The sequence below is a fragment of the Pezoporus wallicus genome, unplaced genomic scaffold (assembly GCF_028554395.1).
Source record: "Pezoporus wallicus isolate ANWC-B61680 ecotype Strahan unplaced genomic scaffold, APGP_CSIRO_Pwel_v1 contig_6354, whole genome shotgun sequence".
Taxonomy (NCBI): Eukaryota; Metazoa; Chordata; class Aves; order Psittaciformes; family Psittacidae; genus Pezoporus; species Pezoporus wallicus.
In genome coordinates this window covers 114,631-139,358 of record NW_026638688.1, presented here as the reverse complement: position 1 = coordinate 139,358, position 24,728 = coordinate 114,631, and the positions used below count along the sequence as shown (strand labels likewise).

Here is a 24,728-nt window from a genome sequence, read left to right as displayed (position 1 = left end):
AGGAAAAATCCTATTTTTAAATGAACAGTGAAGTGCTTAGGAAATCGCATAACTGCAGGAATACAGAGCTTAGTGGAGAAATACCTGATGGGCAGAGAAAAGAAGACAAAGTCAGAACCTTCTCAGTGGTATCCAGTGAAATCACCAGGGTGGGACAGCCCACCGTGTCAGTACAACTTGCCTAAGTCAGCTGTCTCCATGAAAGCATGTAAGGGTAAAGCCAGACCATGACAGGCATCTAAACCAGATGTTTTGCACAGACTAAATGCCTTCCTAATAAAAAAAAAATTACATAATTTAATACATAATCCAGGAAAGGTAAATGAAGAGTTAACAGTGTGAATATTCATTTGAATATTTATATAGATTTACTCTTCCATGCTTACACATCTTTTGTGCTAGCTTGCTTGGAAAGCTCAGATTTTATTGGCAGAAATGCTCATGGAAAGCCCATTTGCATTTACTTTGGAAATACTTACACACTCATCCAGTCAAGGCGACAATAACAATATTATGTTTTCTCTAACAAATCTCAGTTAACTGATATAATCTGGATATTGAGTTTTTATTATGTGTTCAGTGAACCCAGAAAGGTAAATAAAATCCCAAAGATTAACAGCTCTTAACAAATCACTTGCTAACCTGGAATTAAAACACGCTAGAGGAAATTATGGTCTGTGGCATCAGCGATGAATGAGCAGAAAAGGACAAAACTAAATGGATATTCAATTAGGAATCATTCAGCCTACAAGTGCAGCCTCATTTTCCATTGTGTAGCAGTTGCAGCACGTTACACACAGCCAATAATAAATCAGGAGCTTGCTTCCCTCCCTCTGCCACAGATTATCTGAGATGGGATCAGGAATGGATAGGCTCCATTCTACTCCCTTCCCCCAAAGAAATCTCAAATTGATCAAAGACTAAATGCTGCCTGAAGCATTTGATTACATTGAACATTGGTGATATTTTTTCCAAGTTCAAGAACATATGAGTGGCCATTAGAGACCACAGTTTGGCTCCAGATTTTCAAATCCCCATGAGATGTATAGGCACAGTATGTCTGTGAGGCTTCAAAATAGAGTGCATGCTTTGCAAAGGGGGTGGGAAGGTGCAATTCTGGAAGCTGAGGACAGACATAATTTCTGAAAATGACACTCCTTAATATGGAAAAATATAAATGGATGCATTTCACTTCTGGCACCCAGGTTTAAAAAGTTGGGTTTGAACTACAGTTTCAGCAGAATGTTGTTCTTTTGGGAGATCATGAAGTCCTCTACCTTTCTCTAGAAGTGGGAAGGAAACAACAATAGGCAGAGCATTTCACTGGGAATCAAGAGACATGGACTCAATTCCTCTCTCAGTTCCAGCTGTCTGTGAGCCCCTGAGCAAGTTGTTTCAGCCAGCCTGGTTTTTGGCTCACTGTAAAGCAGAGGCTGCAAGTCAAAAACTATCAGGACCACATGCCTAAAATAGAGATAAGGTATTCAAAGGTCATGGTCCCAGCTAAGTGGGCAGGAGGGGAGATATGATCTAGTGCAACACCTGAAATGAGTCTGAAGAAAGATGGAAGAGAAACCGCTATGAACGGCTTCAGCTTTAAGCTGAGGCACTGCCATTCCATCTAAATCCACAAAAAATATCTCTCTGGGAGGTTGCATACAATCTTTGAGGAAGATCTCCATACGTGCCTATTACTCAAAGCAGTACTGCTTTGATCCTAGCTACAGGAACTTCTGAAGATGCATTTATAATACAATTCCAAGTACTAGCTACGCTCTTTTAGACACCCCCAAGGTAGTGTTATCGATAGCTGATCTAGTTGGCATAGAACTATGGCTAACAGCAGTAGGAGTTTCAGCTCAGGTTCAGTATGCTTGCTGAAGACCTGGTGAATATATTTGGCAATGAAGCATCTGCCAGTGCCGTTTCACCACTATTGGTATGGATACATGAGGTGGAGCAATCACACCTTCAGCTGGATGACAGACATATTCTGCAAGACACAATAAATGCTGGAGACCCAGCAATCAGGCAACTATGAAAGACAGAAAAAGGAGAGTGTGAGTTCAGGGAGGTCTTAAGTAAATTCTTTGGATGGGTGAATGTCTGAGTTTCACTCCAAGAGTGAGATATCTTTCCTTTTAACCATCACTACATAAAATTTTATATTCTACCCATACACATACTTAATGAGAACTGAGAACTCTTGCACATTACTGTTGTTCCTGGATAACCAAAATGTCACCTTCGTACCTACCTGTGGGTTGTAGTTCCACCTAACACTGCCCAAAAGGGCAGCTGGTCCATTAAAAAAATTAAAAACCTCAGTATCTGTGACAATATCATCTACCTTCATGTCTTCCAGGTTCTTGGCTGGGATGACGCATCCCAGTAACACTGCAAAAGAAAATGCCCTCTTTCATACAAGCTAGACTTTTGTTTTCCACAAAGCTTTTCTGAGTCTTGGACACATGGTCATAGTAAATTCAACCTTTCTGACTTCACCTCTCTGATCCAGCAATAACTGGGAGGCTAGTTTGAAGCAGAGTTTAAACCACTTCACCACCAACCATCTTTGAAGAAAGACTGAGAGAGGATACAGAAAGGATTTGGTCTCTAACCTACCAAGTAGGGTTACAGAAAAAAAAATGAAGGCCTAGAACTCTGTGAATTTGAATAAGTGGTAAGCTTTGGCCAAGGAAAGCAATGAAGGTGAAAGCAGGACTTCAAAACAAATATTTTCCTGCATTCCTAAAAGGCCTTTAGTTTTAAAAAAGCACTTGTAATAAAACCTAAAACAAGTTTTAAAAACTTCAGAAGCCAAAGACACAAACAAGTTCCAAGACAGTCGGAGAGCTGTACCATTGCATAAATTGTGGGGAGAAAAAAAAACACATTAACTTAATGACACTGGTCAAAAAGTAAAGTATGAAATGTGTGGGGTTTCTTTATTTGTTTGAAGAGGGCACACACATTCTAAAGTGGCTTTGGGATTTTTTTTTTGAAGGAGGGGAAAGGGCGGTGGTATCTTCTCTTTTTAACGTCTGCCTTCTTTTTCTTTAGCTATTTTGTGCCACTGATTGTTCTGGAACAAAATCTCACCTTGCTGAATTATAACACTTTTATTAGTTATGCAACATAGAAAGTAATAGCTCAGTAATTGCCAATATTCATCCCATCTTGTGGGAAACCAAAGAAAATTATAAAAGTGAAAAGCAATATATGAAAAGAATGTCCATTGCATCAGCCAGTCCATCTGTGAAATCTTGTTCATTATGTAGATTATACCACTGACATATGGTAGAAACATTTCACTGTTGTAGCTTAGATGAAAGAAGTTTGAAGTGCTTTATTTCTCAACTAGGAAATCATATGGAGAGCCTCACAAGTTTGCAGGGACTCCTGATATGGTTTTGTCTTTGTCCTTTTGTATACCCTTTTTTTTTAGCCCTCTCCATATGTAGACTAATCAGAAAGATAAAACTACTCACGTAAGGTGTGACTCACCCAGCCCTTTAGAGAACAATACAGTACTAACCTCAGACAGGGAAACAGCCCAGCTCACAACAGGCAATAACTTCAGGCCTGGGGATTATTCCCACGGATGCTTAGATATCGAGCATAATTACAAGGTCAGGTTAGGTAAGTCTAATTTTAGATTGATTTCCTACCCACATGTCCAGGTTCAAACCTACTTGGGAACTGCAAATAAAAATGGTTTTGTGCTTTGCATTTGTGTGTGTAACACTGGAAAAAAACAACCCCTGGTGTTTTCGAGAAAATTCTGGCCCTGGGTGTGGCTGCCCCATGCCTTCTGCATGGAATTTGCCCAGAGATATCAACCAGACAAGATGTAACTCATTCAGTTCTTAGAAGAGGAATACAAACTGTAAGTGCAGTGCATATGATTAAGATATAACAGCTTGGCCTTGTTGAAATAAAGATCAAAACAGGCTAACAACTTAATGAGTAATAAAACCCAACTGCAAGCATTAGCAACAAAACTAAGATGGTCTCAAGTTCTCTTTTCCAAGCCACACTCCTGTCTTGTCACAACAGGATGACTATTCCAGTGCATTAAGCCATCTCCCACTTCGGGACCATGCTGGACCACCCAGTGCTGAGTCTTGTGATCATTCCCTGTGACAACTGAGGAACGGCTTGCACAAGTGGTGAGCTTTGTACCTTAGTACAAAGTACCTTAGATCTTGACATACTCCCTTTTGTGCATCCATCCCACCTTTTGGCTGCTACTCCAGCACTAGTATTGCAGCCCACTCATTTGCGTGTGATGTGCCAAGTGCACCTGCTGATAGCTTTTCTTGATGACAAATGCATGGGGAAGTGTCTCTGTGTATCATTGTGAAAGGACAAGCATGCAATTGTACTGGGGAATAGAAGATGAAGAAAAGGAGAGAGCTGGAGTTTACGTAAGCTTAATACACTACAAAGCAAATCACACTAAATTACAGGCAGTATTTCAAAGCCTCTCATTCCCTTTGCTGTAGGCCTCAGATGACAGCTCACTGCCATTTCCCTCAGTTCCCATCCCAGCTGTTGAACAACCCACTTGCTGTCCTTCTGTTCTGTGACATGCAGAGCAGATGCCAACAGCCTCACATCATAAAAGACTTTAACCTATGCAGGGTCTGAGCCTTCCCTGCTCAGCTGTCACAGCCATAGTTCAATTTAAGATGAACTAGACAATTCTTTTCAGAAATGTTGTATTTCACCCCATTTCTGAAAGAGCTTTCATCACCCTCTCAGAATGAAGCAACTGGGTTAAGACGTCAAACCCAACTTCTCTGCACATGTGTTTACCTAACTAATGAGAAATGAGGAATGTCTGACTATGCAAAGTCAAATTCCTCTAGAGATCAAGTATGCTTAGATCTGGCCATGAGAGTAACTTGTAATATGCGAGTGTTATGAACTATTTACAGGCTTAACCCAACTGCAGTGAAGTCAATGGTTTAACTCTCCCTGCCTTCAAAGGGAAAGGGATCTGGGCCTCAGTGCATACTTGTGGCACAGCTCACTGCTAGGCTGGCTTATTGCCCTGCAAGGAGTTTAGTAGCTGTAGCCTTTACAGGATAAAACCCCAAATTATACCTACTTCCCACTGCAGCATTCTGTTGATTCTGTGCCTTCCCACTCCCTAAATACTTTTATTTGAGATAGAGGTACTAAATTACATAACTAGATACATATATACACTTCAGGCTGTATAAAAGGACTAAAAATTGTGAATCTTTTCTGGACTGACAGATGGAGGTTCAATCTCAGTCATATTGTTAATCAAGCAAAAGTCATGCTAAAGCATCCTGTGAGCTCCTGCTCTCCCCAGACGTCACTATAAAGAACAGCAAACAAGAAACACCACTGCAGCACTGTATTCTGAGAAGACACAATTAAGATGCTTTGCCAGCATGAGCTCTTTCTACACGAGAACAAATTTAATTCGGCAGTCGAGCACAGGAATGGCATCCAGAGCTCCTGAGCCTTGCCAGCCATTTGTCCCATTTGTTCAACCAACTTGCACAAGCCACTTAATCCAATTTTATTTTTTTCAAGCTGGTTACCTGAAATAGGGTCTGATTCAATCCCCAAAAAGGCAAATGTGAAATTTCCAGTCCGCTTCAATGGTACCCATGGGCTCATAGGCCTCTATCTCTATATTTAGACACTTAAACATAGTAGTCTGGACATCAGAGATTACTGAGTGTCCACAGCTGCCACTGACCTCAGAGAACGGAAATGAAGAACAAATCTCTGGTTCAAAAAGTTTTGCAGCTGTAGACTACTGCAAGCCGGGAAGGTATAATCAAGGGAAGCATCACTATTCTTGCTGTGTTACAGATTTCTCCTTACACAGCTCATATAACCAAAATCAGACCAAAGCAAGAGGACTACTTCTGAGATGACACAGTACAGCTCTTTCTCTTTCCTGTCCCACAGACTCAAGGACTAAAGATTGCAAGTCATTGCAAAAACACTGCTTAAATTCTTCAGTATATGGCCACACTGTCATTGTGAAGGTTTAGAATTGTTCACACAGACAAACTAAGCAAATTCTCAGACAAATTAAAGAAACCCCATTCTCCAAGACAGTCCAACCCAGTTCCATCCAGTTAGACTAGTATTCTGCACAGTATGACCATAATAGCAAAGTTGCAGAAATCCAGTCAATGCTACTATGTAGTAGTCAAAGCACATGCCCAGCACATTAGGTAGGCAAAGTTAGGGCACAAGTGATTGGCGCGTGGCTGGAAGCACTCCATTGCCATGAGAACCAGTACAGCAGAAGAGATATGGGCACAGGTAAGGCAAGAGGCAGGGCTCAAACTTAACTTATTTGTCCTATTCTTTAAGGCTGAAATAATGTGACTTATTGGCATATGTCCTTTCATTTGTGGCATCAAGAATTTCACTACTGAAACAATTTCACTAACTGTTTTAGTTATGGAAATATAAGTTACCTTAGATCCATCCAGATTGTCTTTGCTCCATTCTGGGGACTTAGCAGAGGTGGAATTCATCCTCTATTTGTGCCTTGGACAGTCCCTAAACATAATAAATAAATAAATTAGAAAAAAACTAGTCTTGCTTCTTACTGTCTACCTGCAAAGCTTTCATTTGGGTTCATCACAGTCCTCAAGTTCACATTCACACTTCTTCCTCATTTCTGAGACTACTGCCCAACTTCAGCAGCAAAAGAGAATCCTGAATGCCTGGTAGTCTTCAAGAGCTGCTTGTCAGACAGTTTAACTACCATGAATCTCTCCTTGAATCCTCATGCTTACATTTTCAGACATACATTTACAACAGTTTACAGGCGTCATTCCTGAAGGAGACCATGGAATTGAAATGATGGCATGTAAAAATCACTCCATTGTGATTACATATGATTACATATCCGGGAAGGTATGTAACACAGAGCATAGAATCCCAAAACCTGACACAGAATCAGATGCACAAATAATGTTGGAATATGTCTACAAAACCAGGTTACAATTTGTTCCTATGTTTACTCTCCTTCACCTGCATGATTCAAGTTCAGTGAAAGGACACTCCAGTTTCACTGCAAATCAGACATCAACACAAAATACTTAAACTGCAGTCTCAAATGGGAACAAGCTGCATTTTGCAAATAATACATGAAATACAAATATGATGTAGTAGTAATAATGACATCAACTTGCAGAACTGTATTTGCCCCCTATACAGGGCAATTCTATTGGCAGTTCTGCCTATGCATCTAGTTATATCTCTCTTCAGGAGGACAGTGGACGCAGCAATCTCGTTACAACTGGGTAACATAACACCTTATACATCTGCCATTTTAGGGAAAAGGGGAAGACAACAAAAATCTTATTAGAAATAAAAACAGCAATACATCTCTCCTGAAAGGGCATTTTGAAGCTGATGGACCTGGAAACCCAAAATTTAGCAGCTTCTTCTAAACTGCCTCTTTGATTTGTGTTATTTCCATGACTGTTGCGTCCACAGCAGCTAAATCACAGCAGTTCCTGGGATACGGCATGACTTCTAGGAAGAGCTTTGAAGGGCTAAGAAACCTAAAGCAGCTCCTGCCTGGGTCTAATGGAAACTGGCAGAACATGACAGTAGGTATCTTTGACCAACTACATAAAAAAGGCAGGAGCCAAACTGCCTCCTGACTGGGTTCACAACATAATTGAGCCGTTCCATTCACCACTAGTAGGTGCAAAGCTTGCAAATCTGCTCCCTGGCTCAAGGGAAAATGATGTTGCCACAGGGACGGGAGGGCAGGGAGGCAAATCAAACCATATGCCCATCTGGAACATGAGCTCTGGGTAGTGGTGGATAGACCAGCAATTTCACCTTGTCTGATCCAACCCTGCCTCACAGCAGCGATGAAAGGAGTGGCCTTGTGATAGGATTGGCTTTGATGGGCAGATTAGGTTTAATGCCAACACAGTTCTACTGAGGCAGGGGAAAGAAATAATCGTGAATGAAACTGTGATTGATGTTCCCTCTTTGTTGTACAAGAACTTTGATTGTCAGCTATCTGTCCTTTGGTTAAACACACCTCAGACATTAGGCCAAGGTGAGCACCTGATTTTTTCATTTACAACTAATAACAAATTATCATGTGTATCAAGATCCTTTAGCTCTTCTTGTGTATTTCTCCCTTCCCCCCAAAAGCCAGGCTGGAGAGAGACATATATAAACAAACTCCTGAGAAAAAACCCTAGCAGCTCTCAAGGGCAGAATGAAAGTCTGGACTTGTAAAAATACTTGGGCAGCAGTCCAAGTGAAAGGCCCAATCTTTAGAACAACTAAACAAAGGAGAGCAGGATCTTGTCCCACATCAGTCTTTAGACGACAGTGAGAATATGCAGAACTGTGGTCCCGAAGTATTCAGCATCAGAGGGTGTGAAGAATGGCCTCCTCCAAGAAATTTGGGAGTGCTGCCTAAGAACCCGCTGCCAACTTAAAGGAGACGGAAAGAGAAAGGTAACCCAGATACAAACCAGTGAATGTCAACATACTTTAAACCTACTCTACAATAACTGCAAGCTGAAATGCACCAAGCAGGAATGTGTCGTACTGTGGCTTGTGTCGCTTGCCTGTGATTGTCTTAGTGCACTGTTTCATCCCCTCAGACAAGGTAGAAGATACTTTCTTAGCAAAAAGGCTGAGGTCAAGTCAGATACAATCAGTACAACCCACCAAATCCAACCTAAACCCAACCACTTTCTAGTGAAGGGATAAAGGCACGTTGTCCCACTACACAAAAACATACTGGCCATGACTGGTAGATGGATGTTCTAAACCCTGAGCTGCACAACAGAAAGAAAGGCCATACGCAGCCAGTTCTGTTAAATTCTCATTTGCTGGTAACCTGCGTTAAAATACTGAGCCATTCACTTTCTTGGGAGTTTATTTTTCCCTTAGGAGAATTATCTGTTTCTGTGAATCCTCTTTATTTTCCATTCAAGTTCCAGATTGTGCAACTTCCCTGATACACCTCCTTTTATAAACTAGAGCAGACCAAAATTACTAGCAAAAGTACAGACATCAGTTTCCTCATCTGCCCCTAGCAATCTCTTCAGCTGTTGCTCATGTTGAGCTCTTATGACTGATTTCATTGATGCTCTTTGCTAATTGTTTTTGTACAACAAATGAAGAAAGATCTGTAAAATGTTCACAAGCAGATGACAGGACCATTAGGGCTGCAGAGCTAGCTGTAGCCAAACACTGGGGAACACAAAACAATGCCTGAACTTCAACACCATCTTGAATCTTCCTTCACTTCTTCAAGCCCCCTCTAATCCCTTTAGCACTACCAATGGCTGCAAAGGTCTTGGTGGCTGTTCCAAATCACACATCAGTGCAAGACCCAGTTTGAATGTATTTGGACCTCTCAAGGCACAGTCAATGCACAATTTCCCTCCATCATGAGCTCTCAGGACCCTGGCCACTCTCAAGGCTTTTCCCATCCACCCACCTTCAGTATCAGGCAGTTCTCTCCACCAAGAAGTATGTAGAGAAAAACTGTTCCTTGCAGTGGGTCTAACAAGTCGAAAGAGACCTTAGGAGAAAGTCCTGGAAATGTCCTTTTCCCCTAGTCTGACCTACATCCAGCCCACTGACACGTTGACTTTCCTGGCAAATGGAGAAGGGGAAAAAAGAAGAAGTAAATGGCACAGAATATCAGTCAGGAGTGGAGAACCTCTTCAGGAAGGAGTTTCTTGTGAGCAGAGGGTCTCCATGAGGCAAGTGGAAAGTTACTGGGAGCCTTTTCTGTCCCAGCGTCATGCCACAGTGCACGACTGCAATGTCCCAAGAAGATTTAGTGGCACCAGTGCAGAGTAAGGTCTGATGTCAGAACTGAGCTGGAGTGTACAAATAAATATGTAGTATTTTGTTGCTATGTCACAATGGCAGCAGCCTCTTTTCCATATTTATGCCTGTAAAACGTTACTCTGCAGGACAGAGAGGACTTCTGTGCAGTTCAGGCACCAGTGACAAGCCTCATTTAAATGCATTCAGAAATATAATTTTAAGAATAAGACCAAGAAGTCAACACAGCTTCCTCCTTGTTAAAAACTAAAATAAAAATGTACAAAAGTCTGATGGGCTGGAAGTGAAGAGAAATGCAAGTGTTGGTCAGCTCAACAGCTGGAAAAGTGACTGCTGGTAAAAGTAAAACTTAAAAAACACTGTTAATATTTTAAAGACTGGGTGGCTGGAAAAAAAAAAAAAAAGCAATATTTTTTGGTGTTACTGTTAGGGATTTACAGCTGTTGGAGAGCCGGGTTTCCATAAAAACCTATCTACCGTTTAATGTCACCAAGAGCCTGGAAAATTAACTTCTTAAATATTTAATGTTTATAGATATTTACTCACTGGAAACCCAACAGATCTATAAAGAAGATGTGATAGCTACAGCAGGGATTTTATCAATTTCAACATCCAGGGGGGTGTGAGGGGGGCTGAGGGAAACAACTGGTTTTCTTTTTAAGGAGAAAACCACTCTTGTCCTTGACCCCACATAGCCTTCTGTTCTTACCCCCTACCAACAGGGAAGAGCAGGCTACAAGACAGAGCTTAGGAGAACCAGGAAACCGGGTTATTACAGTTGTTTCAGCTCAACCTACCCTCAGAACACAAGTGAGTATGTCAGATAGGCTGCTTAAATGTCTCCTTGTTTTTAATGTCTAACCTACAGGACGAAGGAGGCCTGGTTTTCCCAAATAGCCACCTTTTCTTTTCCAGCTAAAGCCAAGTGAAGCTGTCGATGCTCTCAATGTCAGCTCACATACTTCAGGTTAAGCATTTAAAAAGGGAGGTCCATGAAATCAGAGGCCAGTTCTGAAAAGGACTTCTATTTCTCTGCAGGATCACACAGAAACATGCAAGATTTCCAAAGCATTTGTTTTTAGAATTTTAAGTCACCTTAAGCAAAGCTAAATGTCAATTTTAAGATTACAAAACCTCCTCTCAATTCCAGTGCCAGAAGTCAGAAAAACTGTGTTGCCAGCACAACTCATCCCTCATTTCTTCAGATCAGAACCGTAAATTTCTAACTTTACTGTTAAGTACAGTTTTGGCTGCTTTTTTTAGCAATGATAAACAGCTGATCCATTTGTCTCAGTCAATAATAGTAAAAAAAAAATAATCATAAACACAGCCTAGCGATGTTGAACTCCCATTTTCTTTATTTCTTAAAGGAGAGAATTACTGCAGACAAATGACACATTCTCTCTCAAATACCTTAACCTGCAGTTAAGTGCTACTACTTTTCCTGGCTGGCATTTTAGACCAGTCAGAGAATCCAAGCAAAAGAGCCATCAGAAAATAATGTAGGGTTGGTGCTGGGTTGCTGGGTTTTTTTTCTGTGCCATTTGTACGTGATTTATATTGATGATGATCAGGCTAAAGCAAGAAACAAGGCAGATTGACTCAAACACCACAATGGTTGCAGCACTGGCATTTATGAAAATTATTTTTCTTACCTTTGAACTTAGCAAATTCACTCCAGGCTCCACATCACAAAAAATGAATGAGAAAAGATGGAAGACTGATGCCAACTACACATGGATCATTTCCAGATTCCAGCCTCCATTTAACATCGCTTTGCCTTTGATCCTCAGGTAAGTTCAAAAGTACATGTTTATATCAAGGTCATTACAGCTGACTCAATAATTCGGCAAGACAAAATGTTTGAAAGAAAGTAAGTGGTTACAGTAACTATTGAGGGTTTTGTTATCAGTTTGTGTCATGCCATAAAGCAGAAAATGATCTTAAATATTGAAGGAAAAGGCACTCATGAGAGATAAACCATAAGCAGCCAAAAGCACTGAGACTCTGGATAACAGTTTACAGCAGCAAATACTCCTGAACTGTTTAACTTTACATGGTTTCAGAGCAGGAGAAAGTCTAACTCTGCAGCAGGCAGACTTTAACCCTAGAAAAAACTGTTCAAAACCATGAGGCTCTTTCATCATCCCTCACTTGATTTCACCCCTCACCCTCCTTAGTTCTTTTCTGTGTGAATTATGAAAAGTTTGAGTGTTGCGTTTTCCACTCCCCTTCACTTGAACTTTGCAGGCTCCTTCACGGGCATAGATCTTCCAGTTTTGCTTAAAAATGTGTTACAAGGTTAAAACGACCAATGGCCCGCAATAGCTTCCTTTCCTCGGGGATATTATACTCCATGAGCTAGAATAGACACATGTAAGTTGTCCCCCACTCCCGCTGAGGTTTGAGTGACCTGCACTTGAAGGCAGCATTAAGTCCTAACAAGGACTAGTCTGTTTGGTGACAGAGCTTCTCAGTAACCCCTGCAGGAGAGCAATGACAGGGATAGCACCAGCAAGAGCAATTAAGCATACATTGCACAGGAGGAGGGAAACAGGCCAACCCACTCTCTGCATATCCACTGTGGGGCTGCAGGGTGTTGATAACTTGATATGCCACAGCCATAACCTGAGGCATACAGAGCTCAGATTGCCATAGTTCCATCATCCCTGCAGCTCAGACTCCAAGATCCTGGCAGGAAGGACCTTAGGGCCATCTTCTCTGCTTAACATCAGCTGCAAAATCCCCAGGCAAGAGCAAAGAGATGTGTGATGGTAGGGATCCTTTTGCCAGGTAACTTCAAACACAGAAACATCACAAGTAGTAATGGAGGTCTGCATTTACACAGTTTCAAAGTACTTCACAGCCTTGAAGGCTAAAGAGATGGCCTCTCATCTGTAACAGTGGTCACCTTATGGGACACTTGCTTCTGCAACTATGTGGGGAGAATGACTCTTCTTGCATCACACTGGCAATCTGTGTGTGGCATGACCTGTGCACATCTGCTTCTCTACTGTGGGAAGAAAAGAATACAAACCCCCTCTGTTTCAATTCTGATCAGATTTCCAAAAGCTGGGGAAAAGGAAAAGAGAGCACAGGTTTAAGAGCTAGCAGAACAATTCAGTGATTCATCAGAAACTACACACGTGCTATAAGAAAGGAGTTTTCTTCAGTTAAAATGACTGTTTTGCCAAAACTCAGCTATGTGCTGTTTTGCCAAAACCTCCTCCAGTCCCAGGTTTAAACCAGGCTTATCAACCCACCATGGAGCAGTCTAACCTTCTTCCCCATTTCTCATGCTTCAAAGCATACCCCTTCCATAGTCCCCATCTCTTCACTGGTTTTAACATTTCCCTAAAGCCAGAGTTACCCTCATGCTCCATACCTGAAACCAGTCACAAATGTCTCCTCAGTACGACGGATGACTTGGCTTCCACTAAGGTTCTGAGCTGAACTTCACTGCCTTGGATGAGATCCCTTCTCCTGCTACAGCCCCGATCAGCCCAGCTTTAACCTCTAGAGATCCTCCATGCAGACATCCTCCCTCCTTCACCATGTAACTGTTACTGAGAAAAATGACATAATTCATGGTGAAATTACCTTTCTGGCTTTGGAGCTTTCTAGGATTAATAAAAAGACTCATTGACTTCATCAAGTTCCTAATGAATTGCTGTTTTGTATATCACAGTACTTAAACACAACAGAGCACCAGCAACTATCAAAACCCCTTTATAGCAACTCTTGAAAAGCAGCTGAGGAAGTTACACTACAGTCTAAACCAACAGGAATATTACCTTAGGTCACACTCACCTCCCATCCCAAGTAGTCACATTTGGTCACCTGATTTAGCATCAACTCCCCCATGCTTATACTTATCCATCTGTTTAATGGACAGGCTCCAACAATACAAATTACCTTCACCTGATTCTATTAAACCCATAGACCTGCACACTCCACTGGACAGGGGTTTACCCCCTAAAGGGACTCCGCAAATCAGATTCCTGCAGTTCACCCCTATCTCCACATTTACCCAAAAAAACAATGCTGTGATGAAGAATAGCAACTACCAGCACGTGTGAGATGTGGCAGAAGGAAGGGAAGCAGCTTGCAAAAATTGTGGCCACCCTGGCAGCACCTACTTCTATTAGGTGGAGATTTAAAGTCAGCCAGGTCTTGTGTCATCTTTCATCAGTCTTCTTGGCTTTCCCTCTCTGTGAGTAAATGATGAATCTGACCTTCTTTGTTTGAGTTCTTGCGATGAAGCACTGTTTGCATAAGGCTCTTTTTTATTTATTTTTTTCCTGTGGCTTGTTGACTTTTATAAGACATTCATAAATTTGTTCTGAGCGCCAGCGAGATGCTTAATGGTGCTAAAGGGAAGGTATTAAGGATAGTCGACTCATGTTAGAACAAGCCACTTGAAAGTAGCTATAAATATTTGTCTGGATTTAATTTTGCTAACAAACAGCTTCTTTTCTTGCCTCCATCTCCCCCCCCCCCCCCCCCCCCCCGACTACCTCCCTCAAAGAGTTGATTTCATAAACAACAGACGAATTTTCACATTAATAAGAAAGTGCATGTCTGGGTTTGGTTTTTTTAATAAAAATTTTCCTATTGGGGACATTTGAGTCCTTGTATTCTGTCTGCATGAAATCGTCTCCCTTTTCAGGAAAACCTTGGCAGCTTAAGACCTCCAGGGTGAGCTCATGTTCTTTTGCGCTCCCTCAAACTCATCTCTGCTCTTTCATTGCTCTGGAAATTAGTTTAGGCTAGACTTAGGGACTACAGTGTCCTAGAATGAAGCCAGTAGCTACACATTACTCCTCAATTTGCTCATAGGCACACTGGAGGTTTTTGAATTCCTTCAGGACTGTAGCCACTGGCCACATAATTTGGAAACTCCACCCTCTGGTCCTATTGCTCTAAGGTCACATTGACACAGACAGACACAGAATATTCTGTTCTTATTATCTTCAGTACCGAAGTCCCCCTCATTGGGAACTATGACTGGTAATTGGGGGCTACCACTCATGTGCGGTCACCCTCCAGGCAGGAGAGGCAGCTTTTTGCACAAAGCTGCTTCCTGGAATCACAGGCATCAATGATGAGGACTTGTCTCTGCCTCTGGACAAAGAGAGCCCTTTCCTTCCCAGAACAGTCTCCACATGCATTTCAGCCCTGAAAGACCCAAAATTGTGCTGGGATGCCGTAGTCTGAAAACCTCCAAATTGCTACTGCTGGGATAGCTGAGCAGGGAGTTCAGTGTTCAGCCAGCATGAGGGAAGGACAAGGGGGTGCCCAGAGGAGCCAGGTGGAGAGGAAAGAAAGCCCCCATCTTAGAACAGGAATTAGGGGACCAAAAGGAGTGAGAGAGCAGGGTTTAGGACAGTCTTTTTGTTTAACTGTGTGGCACCATTGAGTTGTCAATGCTTTTATATATACGTATACACACATATATATATATTTCATTTTCATGGTACTTTCACCAGCTATAGCTCATTACAGCAGTCTAGAAAGTACCAGCAAGGAAATTATGAACACTGTCATCTCAGACCACTCTCGTAACAGTCAGGATGACTTTTACCCCAGGAAAGACTGTCAGCTTTGCTCCAAGCTAGCAAACAGACTAACATTTTCAGCTTAAAGTCACTTCTAAAAATACACAAAACTAACACCTCCCAGAGAACTTCCCCAGACAGCAGGGGAAGCACAGGGGAAAAATAAACTTTCTAATACAGATTTCTAAACTGCTTCTATTGTTTTTTCTGGATACTTTTGGATTTTCTGGATACGTGCACAGCTACATCCCAGTACCCTCCACTATAACACATCGTTATGTCACAAACCCCATGCCTCTAGCATGCTAATGACAAAGACCTGACAGATGGTCCAGATCAACAGAGATAAGAGTAAACTACCACATAGCTAAGGCACCTGCCCAGGGGAAGGATGCAGCTACCTGCCAACATGCACCTCACTGCTTCTGTTGCTCTCCCTCCTCACTTTTTAGTGCAAAATGCATGTACATCACTTAACCAGGTTTTCCAGTACATGCAAATGCTAATTGCCATGGTCTGAAACATTCTGTACCCCACTAGAATTAAATGGCAAAACAGCAGTTCTGATGATATCATGGTGAATGATTTATCTGGTGATATACTACATTCCTGCAGTGTTCTTAAGCAATAAGGCACGCTGGGGAGAACGCTTAAATGATTAATTTGCCTCTAGTGCGGGCTACAGTCAAAGGTTAATGACCTTGATCACCCCAGAAGTTCAATTAATGCCTTGAAATGGTCTACCTAGAAGGCCTGACAGCTATTATTAAATGGAACATTAACGTAAGGAACACCATTTCATTCCTTTGCAAGGCTTTGTAAACAAGTACTTTACTTCTCACATCCAAAGCACTCTAGCCACATTTCTAAGGTAGCAAGCACCTGAAGAACTATTTGCTGAGAGATGGGCCCCAACTGCATTATGGATGCACACTTCCACCACTACCACAAGTCCAGACTGTTTATAGAACAGTGTCTGGGTCAACAGACTTAGAAGAAGCTGTGGTTTCTGGTGCTATCAGGATACAGGCAACTTGCAGTTATGTACCACCTCCTCTATTTCTTCAGCATCCACTCCCACCTAAATGCCCAAAAACCTGAAAAAAAGCAGAAGTGAAGAACATATCTTTCAGAATCCCACAGGGGAAGGCAGCAGAGTGCTGACACTCCTTGAAGTACCCTGCCAACTTCAGCATTACTAATGACTACAGGGACAGACCTGTCCCATCCACCACAAAGATGTCACATGGACTCATTGCTCTGCTGCATCCTTCTTGCAGTGTTTGTGCAGGGAAGAAACATACACACTGGCAAGAACCAAGGACTAGTTTGGCACGATTTATTAAAAAAAAATTCTCTGTAGAAAGGCTATCTTATAAATCCACCTCAGCAACCCATCAATACTTCCAGCTGATGCCAACAACCGTCACGTTCTTTCAGACCCTGAGAGGAGAGCAGAAAGAAGCAGCTACCTTATACAGGGGCCAGAAGAAGCCCTCTTAAGACATGGCACTAGTAAGAATGAAGGTAGGAAGAAACCTCCAAAGACAGTGACTTGCACAGGAACCACCCACCCCCTCAGTACCCTTGAAGTCATACACACATGGCTCTGCCTCTAATTGCCCAGTCCTAGCTCCTTCCTCTGCTGCCAGGCCCTTTCTCTACAGGGTATCCATCCATTTTAGTTCATTTAAATACCTTCTCCTACAACACCTTCTTGGCCAGGACCAAGCCAGCTGTGATGCCACAAGACAGGAGTATGCTACAAGACAGCCAGCCCGGGTTTGCTTTTCTGAGGCTGCCCAACACCGCTATAAAACTCCCTGCTAAAACAAACTGGATTAAGCTCAGATCAGGTTATTTGAGACCTGGGCTGCAGGGACTTTTCACTGTAGCCTTTCTTCAGTAAAAAGAACTCCACAGTCTCAGCATTACAACAAGAGAAGTGAGAAAGGATAAAGACTGAAGCCATGAAGAGAGAACTGAACTCCTAGGGAGAGAAGAACAATGAGAGATAAGATGCAAGGTAAATAAAAAGGCACGAAGGCTTACTTGTAACTTCAGAGAAAGTGGAGGGCAAGGGGTCAAACCTTACACTAATTAACCTTGCAGACTTTCAGTGTTCGCTGATGCAACCGCCTAAATGACTACAGCATGGGCAGTCAGGTCTGGCCCATCTTCATCTTGAGAACTAAGGATGAAAAAGGTGACAAAGAAGTGACAGCTCCACCGTTAGATCCCAGGCAGTTTGCTGTGCTACAGGTCTGACCTGAAAATGGGAGTTTGCTCTGGAATCTCCCGACAGTGTCATTTTAACTGTAAGAAGCAGCATTGTGAAAGCGTGTACCTGCTCCTTGATCCACCAAAGCATAGACATACAAGCTAGCCTTTAAATACAGAAGCCTCTGTTAAGCAAGCACAACTGTTCACAATATGAATTTATTAAGCATTTACTTACACACTTCCCTGGATCAAGAAAAGTATTGTCATGGGTGTCCTCTAGCTGCACAATTAATTGAAGCAGTACCTGATTCTGTCAATACTACTGACAGAATGATAAAAATCACACAGTGAGTAACAGAAATGTAGGAACTATGAAAACTCATACATAAAATGAAATGAGTATCCACGTCTTATTTTTTTATATAGCTCACACACAGAAAAATGAGTAGTTTCTATCACTATCCTCAACGGCTAATAGAAAAATAGCAAGCCTGGTTTGGGTGTTCTGGCAAGTAGAAATATAGCATCATTGCCATTTAATGCATTTGTTTGTTGGCTTAGAAAGAGACTTCAAAATCTTGGTGTATTTACACTGAAAAAGCATCATAGCAAAAGGTGCTTTATTCAAACATTTTGCAGCCAGCTTTATTCTGATAAAGACAACCAATTTCCATATCACAAGTCTGTCTTCCTTGCTGCATTCCTGGAGAGCAGGCTATCCCCAAAAACACTGGGAGATCCATTGAGGTCTTCTGCATACAGCCTACAGAGAGATGATTTTTCTTCATTGTTGGTGCATTGCAATCATATATAGCTATAGTTACTGCAAAACAAGATAACTGTTATACAGTTACCAGGAAGACCTGCTGCCGCTGAACACCCCCATGAACAAAACTGTGGGGACGCCTCTTTTTCAAGCTTCTGTCTTGAAGTTTTGCACACCTTTTTCCTCCCACTACAGGATTTAAATACAAATTCTGCAGGATGTGGGGAAGGCAAGGCCAGCTCTGCCCAGTCCCTAGCACACAACTTATTAATAATCACAGCAGAGGAAGAACATAGCTGCATTCCCATTCTCTCAGTATAATAGATCAGAGATTGAGAACTCCTGCCTCCTGAAAGGTCTCTTTTGCTTCACAGTCCAGTTCATATTTGTTTAAGCCTGAGGCAAGCAAACAAGACACAAGCTCCCAGGAATCCATAACCACCCTGATGCTTCTGGGTTGCAAATCATCTCCATTGCCATCTGTTTTCAGTCACTCCAAAATGAGTTCTGAAGAGTCAATTGTTTTCTTCTAGGAAAAATAAACATGCAAGCTGCTATTCTCCTGATTTCCAGCAATTTTCTGCTGTGGGTAAATGTAGCTTCAGATTTTAGAACCAAGTCTCATTCTCATCCAAAGAATTTTGCAATATAATTACCTCATTTTTACTGACTTGGATAACTGCTTTGGATAAAAAAGAAGAAAGGGTGTAAAGTCTGCAAGACTAATTCCTCCTCCTGACCCTTTGTTATAAAACCTTGGAACAATTGATAGTGATTAATCTCAGTTGATATTTCTTTGGTTCCCTATTTGTTGATTTAAAAGCATTTTATGACTGATTGTTTTCAGTTGCTTGGAGAGCCGTCAGATCTGTACTGTGGTTTGATTTGGTTTCCAGGGAGTAAAATTATTATTTTTCTTATTTTTACAGCTCTAACACATAGTAGCTGATGGAGGTGGCCCTTCAAAAACCATACTGTGAAGCCAAAGCTACCTCCAGACTGAGAGAAGATTGCCTAGAGATTCTGCAGGCAGAAGCAAGATATGGAAGGCAATAAGATAGGGCTTTTTTTTTTTCGGTCAGGGGGTTGTGTTTTGTTGCCTGGGGGGGGTTATTTTATTACTAGTTTTTAACATGCCCAGTTTATACATTGAGGACACACAGTCTCAAATACAGTAGCTAAATCCATCCCTAGGTGTAACATCAGGAATGTGGCTTTCCAGGAATGATGTCAGCCTTTGGAAGGAACAGTACTGTCAGAGCCGGTTGGGGGGCTGAATTTTCTGCTTGTTTAGGGCTGGAGTGCTCCAGCCCAAGCAGTGCCCCAGTCTATGAGTGCTTGGGAAAGGCTGTGCTCAGTTGAAGGGGTGTGAAACAGGGTTCAAGACTCCAGACCACAAGACAAGGACAAAATGAAACATAAAGCCCTTCTTCCTTGAGTTCTGCTAGCTCTTTTAACACTGAACTGCTCAATATCAATCGGCTTCACCTTCCATCTTCAACCTCCTGACCGTCTCTAACACTGACCTACACCCTTTGACTCTGAACCTTCCTTACCCTCAATTCTAGCCTGTTATAATCTCTGCATCCTCCTTTTCATCTGCATCTCACAGCCGTGTCCACCCTGTCTTTCCTGACTCCTCACTTTTCTCACGGTCCATCTACAGACATGACCAACACCACGTGTATGTCATCCCTGGCTCACCCTCACATCTCCTTCCAATTCCAACTAAAACCTCACCAGCCACTATCTCAAACAAGTTCTGAAGAAAGAGCAATCATCTGTCAGAGTTCCTCCTCCAAATTATGCAGAATAAAATTTCATTAAAACAGAAGTCTTTGATATTAGACAGTGCTTTGATTGCTTCCACATATAGTACACCCAAGTTTTCCTTGTTTTCAGAAAGTATATGAAAATCAGGTTTTATTCTGGAACTTCAGGGCTCTGCATGATCACAACTGTTTTTCTCTATAGCCTGCTGTGCTCATTTATACACAGTGTCAGTGCTAACAACTTGACCTAAAGCAGAACTTACATGTGAGCTCATGTGTATGGAGAGAACAACTGGCTGCTATTGACCACAGTTTGTTAAAATTTAAGCACTTTTGCAAAAAAAAAAAAAAAGAATGCTCTTACAGCCATGGTGTCTTACTGGACAGATTATGTGATCTGCTTAACACATGTTCATGTTCATCCCTGTCCAGTTAATAAACACTAGGAGGAGACTGCTTTAGGCCAAGCACTATATGGTAGTGGCTGCGGGACATGGTCAAAGCCCAGGGGCCACATTTGCTTCCTCCTCCTTCTTTGTAATCTGTTGTTTCCACTGCCCAAAGTTAGCAACATGTAAAACCAGTGCTCAGAAATGCAGTAAAATGAGTGATAGAAGTCATTACTTTGCATGCCCCCACTACCTCCAAAGGAAGGTGTCTCCAGTTCTCTCCACCACTCTCTCCTTCCACTGCTTACATTACTTGTCTGCTGTCACTGCCCTTCCTAGTTGGCTGTATTACTACCAGTTCTTTTTAAAAAGAACAAGAAAAATCCAACCAAACACTAAAAACCAACCAAACCAAAAACCCACACAACTCTTTCAGTTGCCAGATCATTATTCACCATTTCAGCCTTTCTGAAGCATCTTAAATAATTTAGATGATGCTTCTCTGGCTCTCTTCTTGAGCCTACAGCCCTGCTACTCTTTTCAAGCCGCACACATTTTCTTGGATTTTTACTTTTCCTCTTCTAGTCCCCTCCTCCACAACGCATTGCAAGAAGTGGAAGCAAGTCCCATATTATGCCCCAAGAGACCATTTATAACAATGGACTTGAACTTGGTTTTACTAAATCACTCATACCAACATCTTTGCTTCTTTGCTTTCTAACCCATGGCCATAAATTGTTATGAAAACAGTACAGCAGTTGTATCTTCACATTTATGTCCTCGTCAGCTTCTCTAATATACTGCAAATACAGCCTATCAAATACACCAGGCCACATTGAACCATGACTAACACAGGTACAGCACTACAGACTGTGGGTGAAATTTTCCCCACCTTTTCTCACATACAGATCTTTGAACACAATTGAAAGATCTGGAAATTCATTTCCCCTTCATCTCTGGTCATCACCTTAGGATACCATCTTCTGCAGACATGTTTATCACTGCTTCAGCAGTACTGTCTGCTTGCAAGCCTATTGGATGAAGGATGGATTGAAACCATCCTAGAAAAAAAATCATTTTTATGTTCACATCTCTTCTGCTTCTCACCATTCTGGTCTCATTCCTGTCATCCGATTCCTCTTTAGCCACACTGCCAGCTCCCATACGCATTCACATCACACATTTAAGAAGGTGACAAAGAATGTCAAATGTTTTTATAATCCAACTAAACCTCATGTGCTGTTTCAACCACCAGCTTAGTTCACTGTTCTCCTTTTAAACAAACACAAACAATTCCAGAAGATCTAGCAACAACAGAAACAGGCAGGCAGCAGCGCAGTACACACTGAAACTCAGCATGGTCCCCCATTAGGAGGAAAATTTCAAGTGCTTTAATCATGACAAACGGCACCACAATGAGTCAGTGGATATGACGGGTCAACCTCTTGGCTGGTGCAGCGCCAACAGCTTCCACAGGGGTTCATCAGGCATGAATTGGCCCCATATGTGAAAACCCGCTATAATTTGTCCAGTTTCTCCCATCCCTGTGGAGCAAAGATCTCCATATGCGAGATCCCACAGAGCTGTCAGCCAATGTCACATTTCAATAACAGCAAAAACAACCAGGGCTGCATAAACCAACAAAGCAATCCCATTGCTCATAAACTGGCAAGTGACCTAGGTTGGCAATGTTTTTGTTGATCACAACCCTTTCTATGGAACAAAACATAGGAACTATCACGCCAGAACAGGCTCAGTGATCCATCTTCTCTTTGCAGAGGCCAACATTGATGCTTTAACAGGAGATTAAAAATGGATATATGAAGCCTGCAAAGCACCTGGGTCAGTTGTGCAGTATTTTGCCTTTGACCCAGGGCAGGACTCTGCTGCTCTTATATACAACTGTGCAACATTATACTGTGTTATCCCAGATATGAAAGACTGACATATTTCTTCATGACAGCACCTGACAAAGTCAGAGGATTGTCCTTTCTTCTTTTCTCTTCCTTTTTATTTCAGCTTGATTAATATAACTGCACATCCTCTTCTTAAGATCAAAGCTCTGACTTATCAATAAACTGGACTTCACAAATTAATTCAACTTTGTGTCAAAAAAGCAACATTGTGATTATTTCTCATGTTAATGTCTGTTCTAACAGAGGAAGAAGCAGTCCCATAGCATTCTCTCTTGAACCTTTCCCTGGTGCAGAGCTCTAATCTCTTTCCTTGCTTTATTAGACATCAAATTAATGTTGGTCAATTCAATCACTTTTTAGAGAGATTCTCTCCCCCCAGACTTTGTACACTTTTGTTCTTTTCTACCTTTATTCCACCTTCTCAGGCAAGCTTTATATAGTTCAGCTACAAAAATATTTAGCTCTACCTCTACCCTAAACCAAGACTGCATTCTCTGCTCCTACAAACAAACCAATAGAACAGGTGAAAAATACAAATGAGACAATATGTTTTGGCCTGTTGCATCTGAACTAAAGTTCAGCAAAGTTGGTTCCAATGGCACTGACAGCTATACAATGAATCATATTCTCTCTAAACCATTGATATTTAAAGTACAAGCTGTGTTTCATTGCTAAAGTGGAGATTATGATCAGGGTACTGTTTTATTTGCCTGTCTTGTTTGGTCACAGAATGATTGATTTTGCAAATATTAAATCAAAAGAAAATACAATCTGTTCTATTATGTCTTCTATTTTTCCCATCTCTGAAACAAGCACTTTTTAAACACTCTGCCAGTGAGCCTCACAGAGCATACCACATGAGGAACTTATAAATCAATTAGAAAAAGAGCATAGACACTTTTGTTTCAAGCTACTAAAACCAAAAGCATTTGGCTCACTCAATTTATATATTATTAATACTTATAGCATCTTCTGACTATAGAGCATGAATTATAGAGGGGAAACACTTGCATCCGTCCCCAAGCTAAATATTTTCTGACGTACCAACTGCCAATTCTGGCAGCCCCGCCACCCTGGTTAGGTGATAAATTAAAGCTCGCACTCCCATTGTGCCCCTTGCCAAGCCAGGCAGAGTTCAGCCAGCCAAAGCCTCGCTTGTCCAAACTGCACCCACCCTCTAGTGGGATGAGGAAAAAGTGCTGCTCCGGGCTGCAGTTCTCTCCTGTGTGTGCTTGATCCTGCAGCACAGGACGGTTTGCCGTAACACTGAAAGAACATTCGCATAGGATAAGCATGCTAAGATTTTTCTTTCTCTGCTTCTTTCTAACCCCCCCCCCCCCCCCCTTTCTGCTGGATACACATTAGTAAGGCACTTTAGCTTTAAAAGATGATTCAAGTCCTGATGAGTTTTACCAAGAAACTTTATGGGCAATCTTTTCTTTCTAGCTTTGCCTGGCACTCTTCAGAGTCAGTGCCATTTTAACTGCAGTTTCATAGGCGACTAAGCAGTGATTAATCCAGTGAATTAGTGGCTGGTAACTATCATACCTTTCTTTTGTTATAAAGAGAAAACAAACACACCAAAAAGTAAAAATTCTTAAAAAAAAAAAAAAGCTCATTTTCCTCTATGTTTTAAATACAATTGATTGTAAAAGGTAGAAAAATGAATATTGTTGCTAAACAGTGAGCACTGCAGCTGTGGCACAACCTGTGAAAAAGCAGCAGAGCTGTAAGGAGGTTTTAAACCCTGACCTGGGTCAGCTGTACAAAATAGAACAAGTGAGCAATCCTCAGAGCAAATCTCTCTAGAAAGCAGTTGCAGCAACTGAAGGTCAAATCCTGCCAGGGAGGAGACAGAGCAAGATGCTCTGCAAAGGACAGAAAAGCAGGACCAAGGATGAGAGCAGGACAGCACCCCAGCTAGAGATACAGCCCCCCAGTACCTGGAAGGAGCTGAGCAACTCCCATGGTCACAACCAGGATCAGCCACAATGCAGAGCACCAAACAAGCTCAAAGTAAGGCATAAGGCCAAGAACAGCAGCCCCATAATATCAAGGGCTAAGCCTAAATACAGGTCAGAAGCAGCAAGCACAGAACACGAGTGATAACCCAGGTGAAACTACCCAGGGCAATCAGAGTCTGCAAGCTCTTACTGAGCTCTGGCAAACCTCTTTATAAACCCAGACTAACGATCCCCAGTGAATTCAGGTGAGTCAAGCTAGGTTCAAAAGAAATAAGTACAGACTTGCAGCAA

The 24,728-nt window shown here is 41.9% G+C and overlaps 2 long non-coding RNA genes across 2 annotated transcripts; both read right to left on the bottom strand.

Moving 5' to 3' along the window:
- Nucleotides 1–2,911: 2,911 nt before the first annotated feature.
- On the bottom strand, nucleotides 2,912–4,324 carry LOC130600555 (uncharacterized). Its single transcript, XR_008972478.1, has 2 exons — nucleotides 4,241–4,324; nucleotides 2,912–4,149 (listed from the first exon to the last, which is right to left on the bottom strand). It is a non-coding gene; the product is annotated as an uncharacterized LOC130600555 (long non-coding RNA).
- Nucleotides 4,325–18,159: 13,835 nt separating this feature from the next.
- LOC130600554 (uncharacterized) lies at nucleotides 18,160–24,483 on the bottom strand. The gene is made up of 2 exons (XR_008972477.1): nucleotides 24,417–24,483; nucleotides 18,160–18,393 (listed from the first exon to the last, which is right to left on the bottom strand). It is a non-coding gene; the product is annotated as an uncharacterized LOC130600554 (long non-coding RNA).
- Nucleotides 24,484–24,728: the final 245 nt, after the last annotated feature.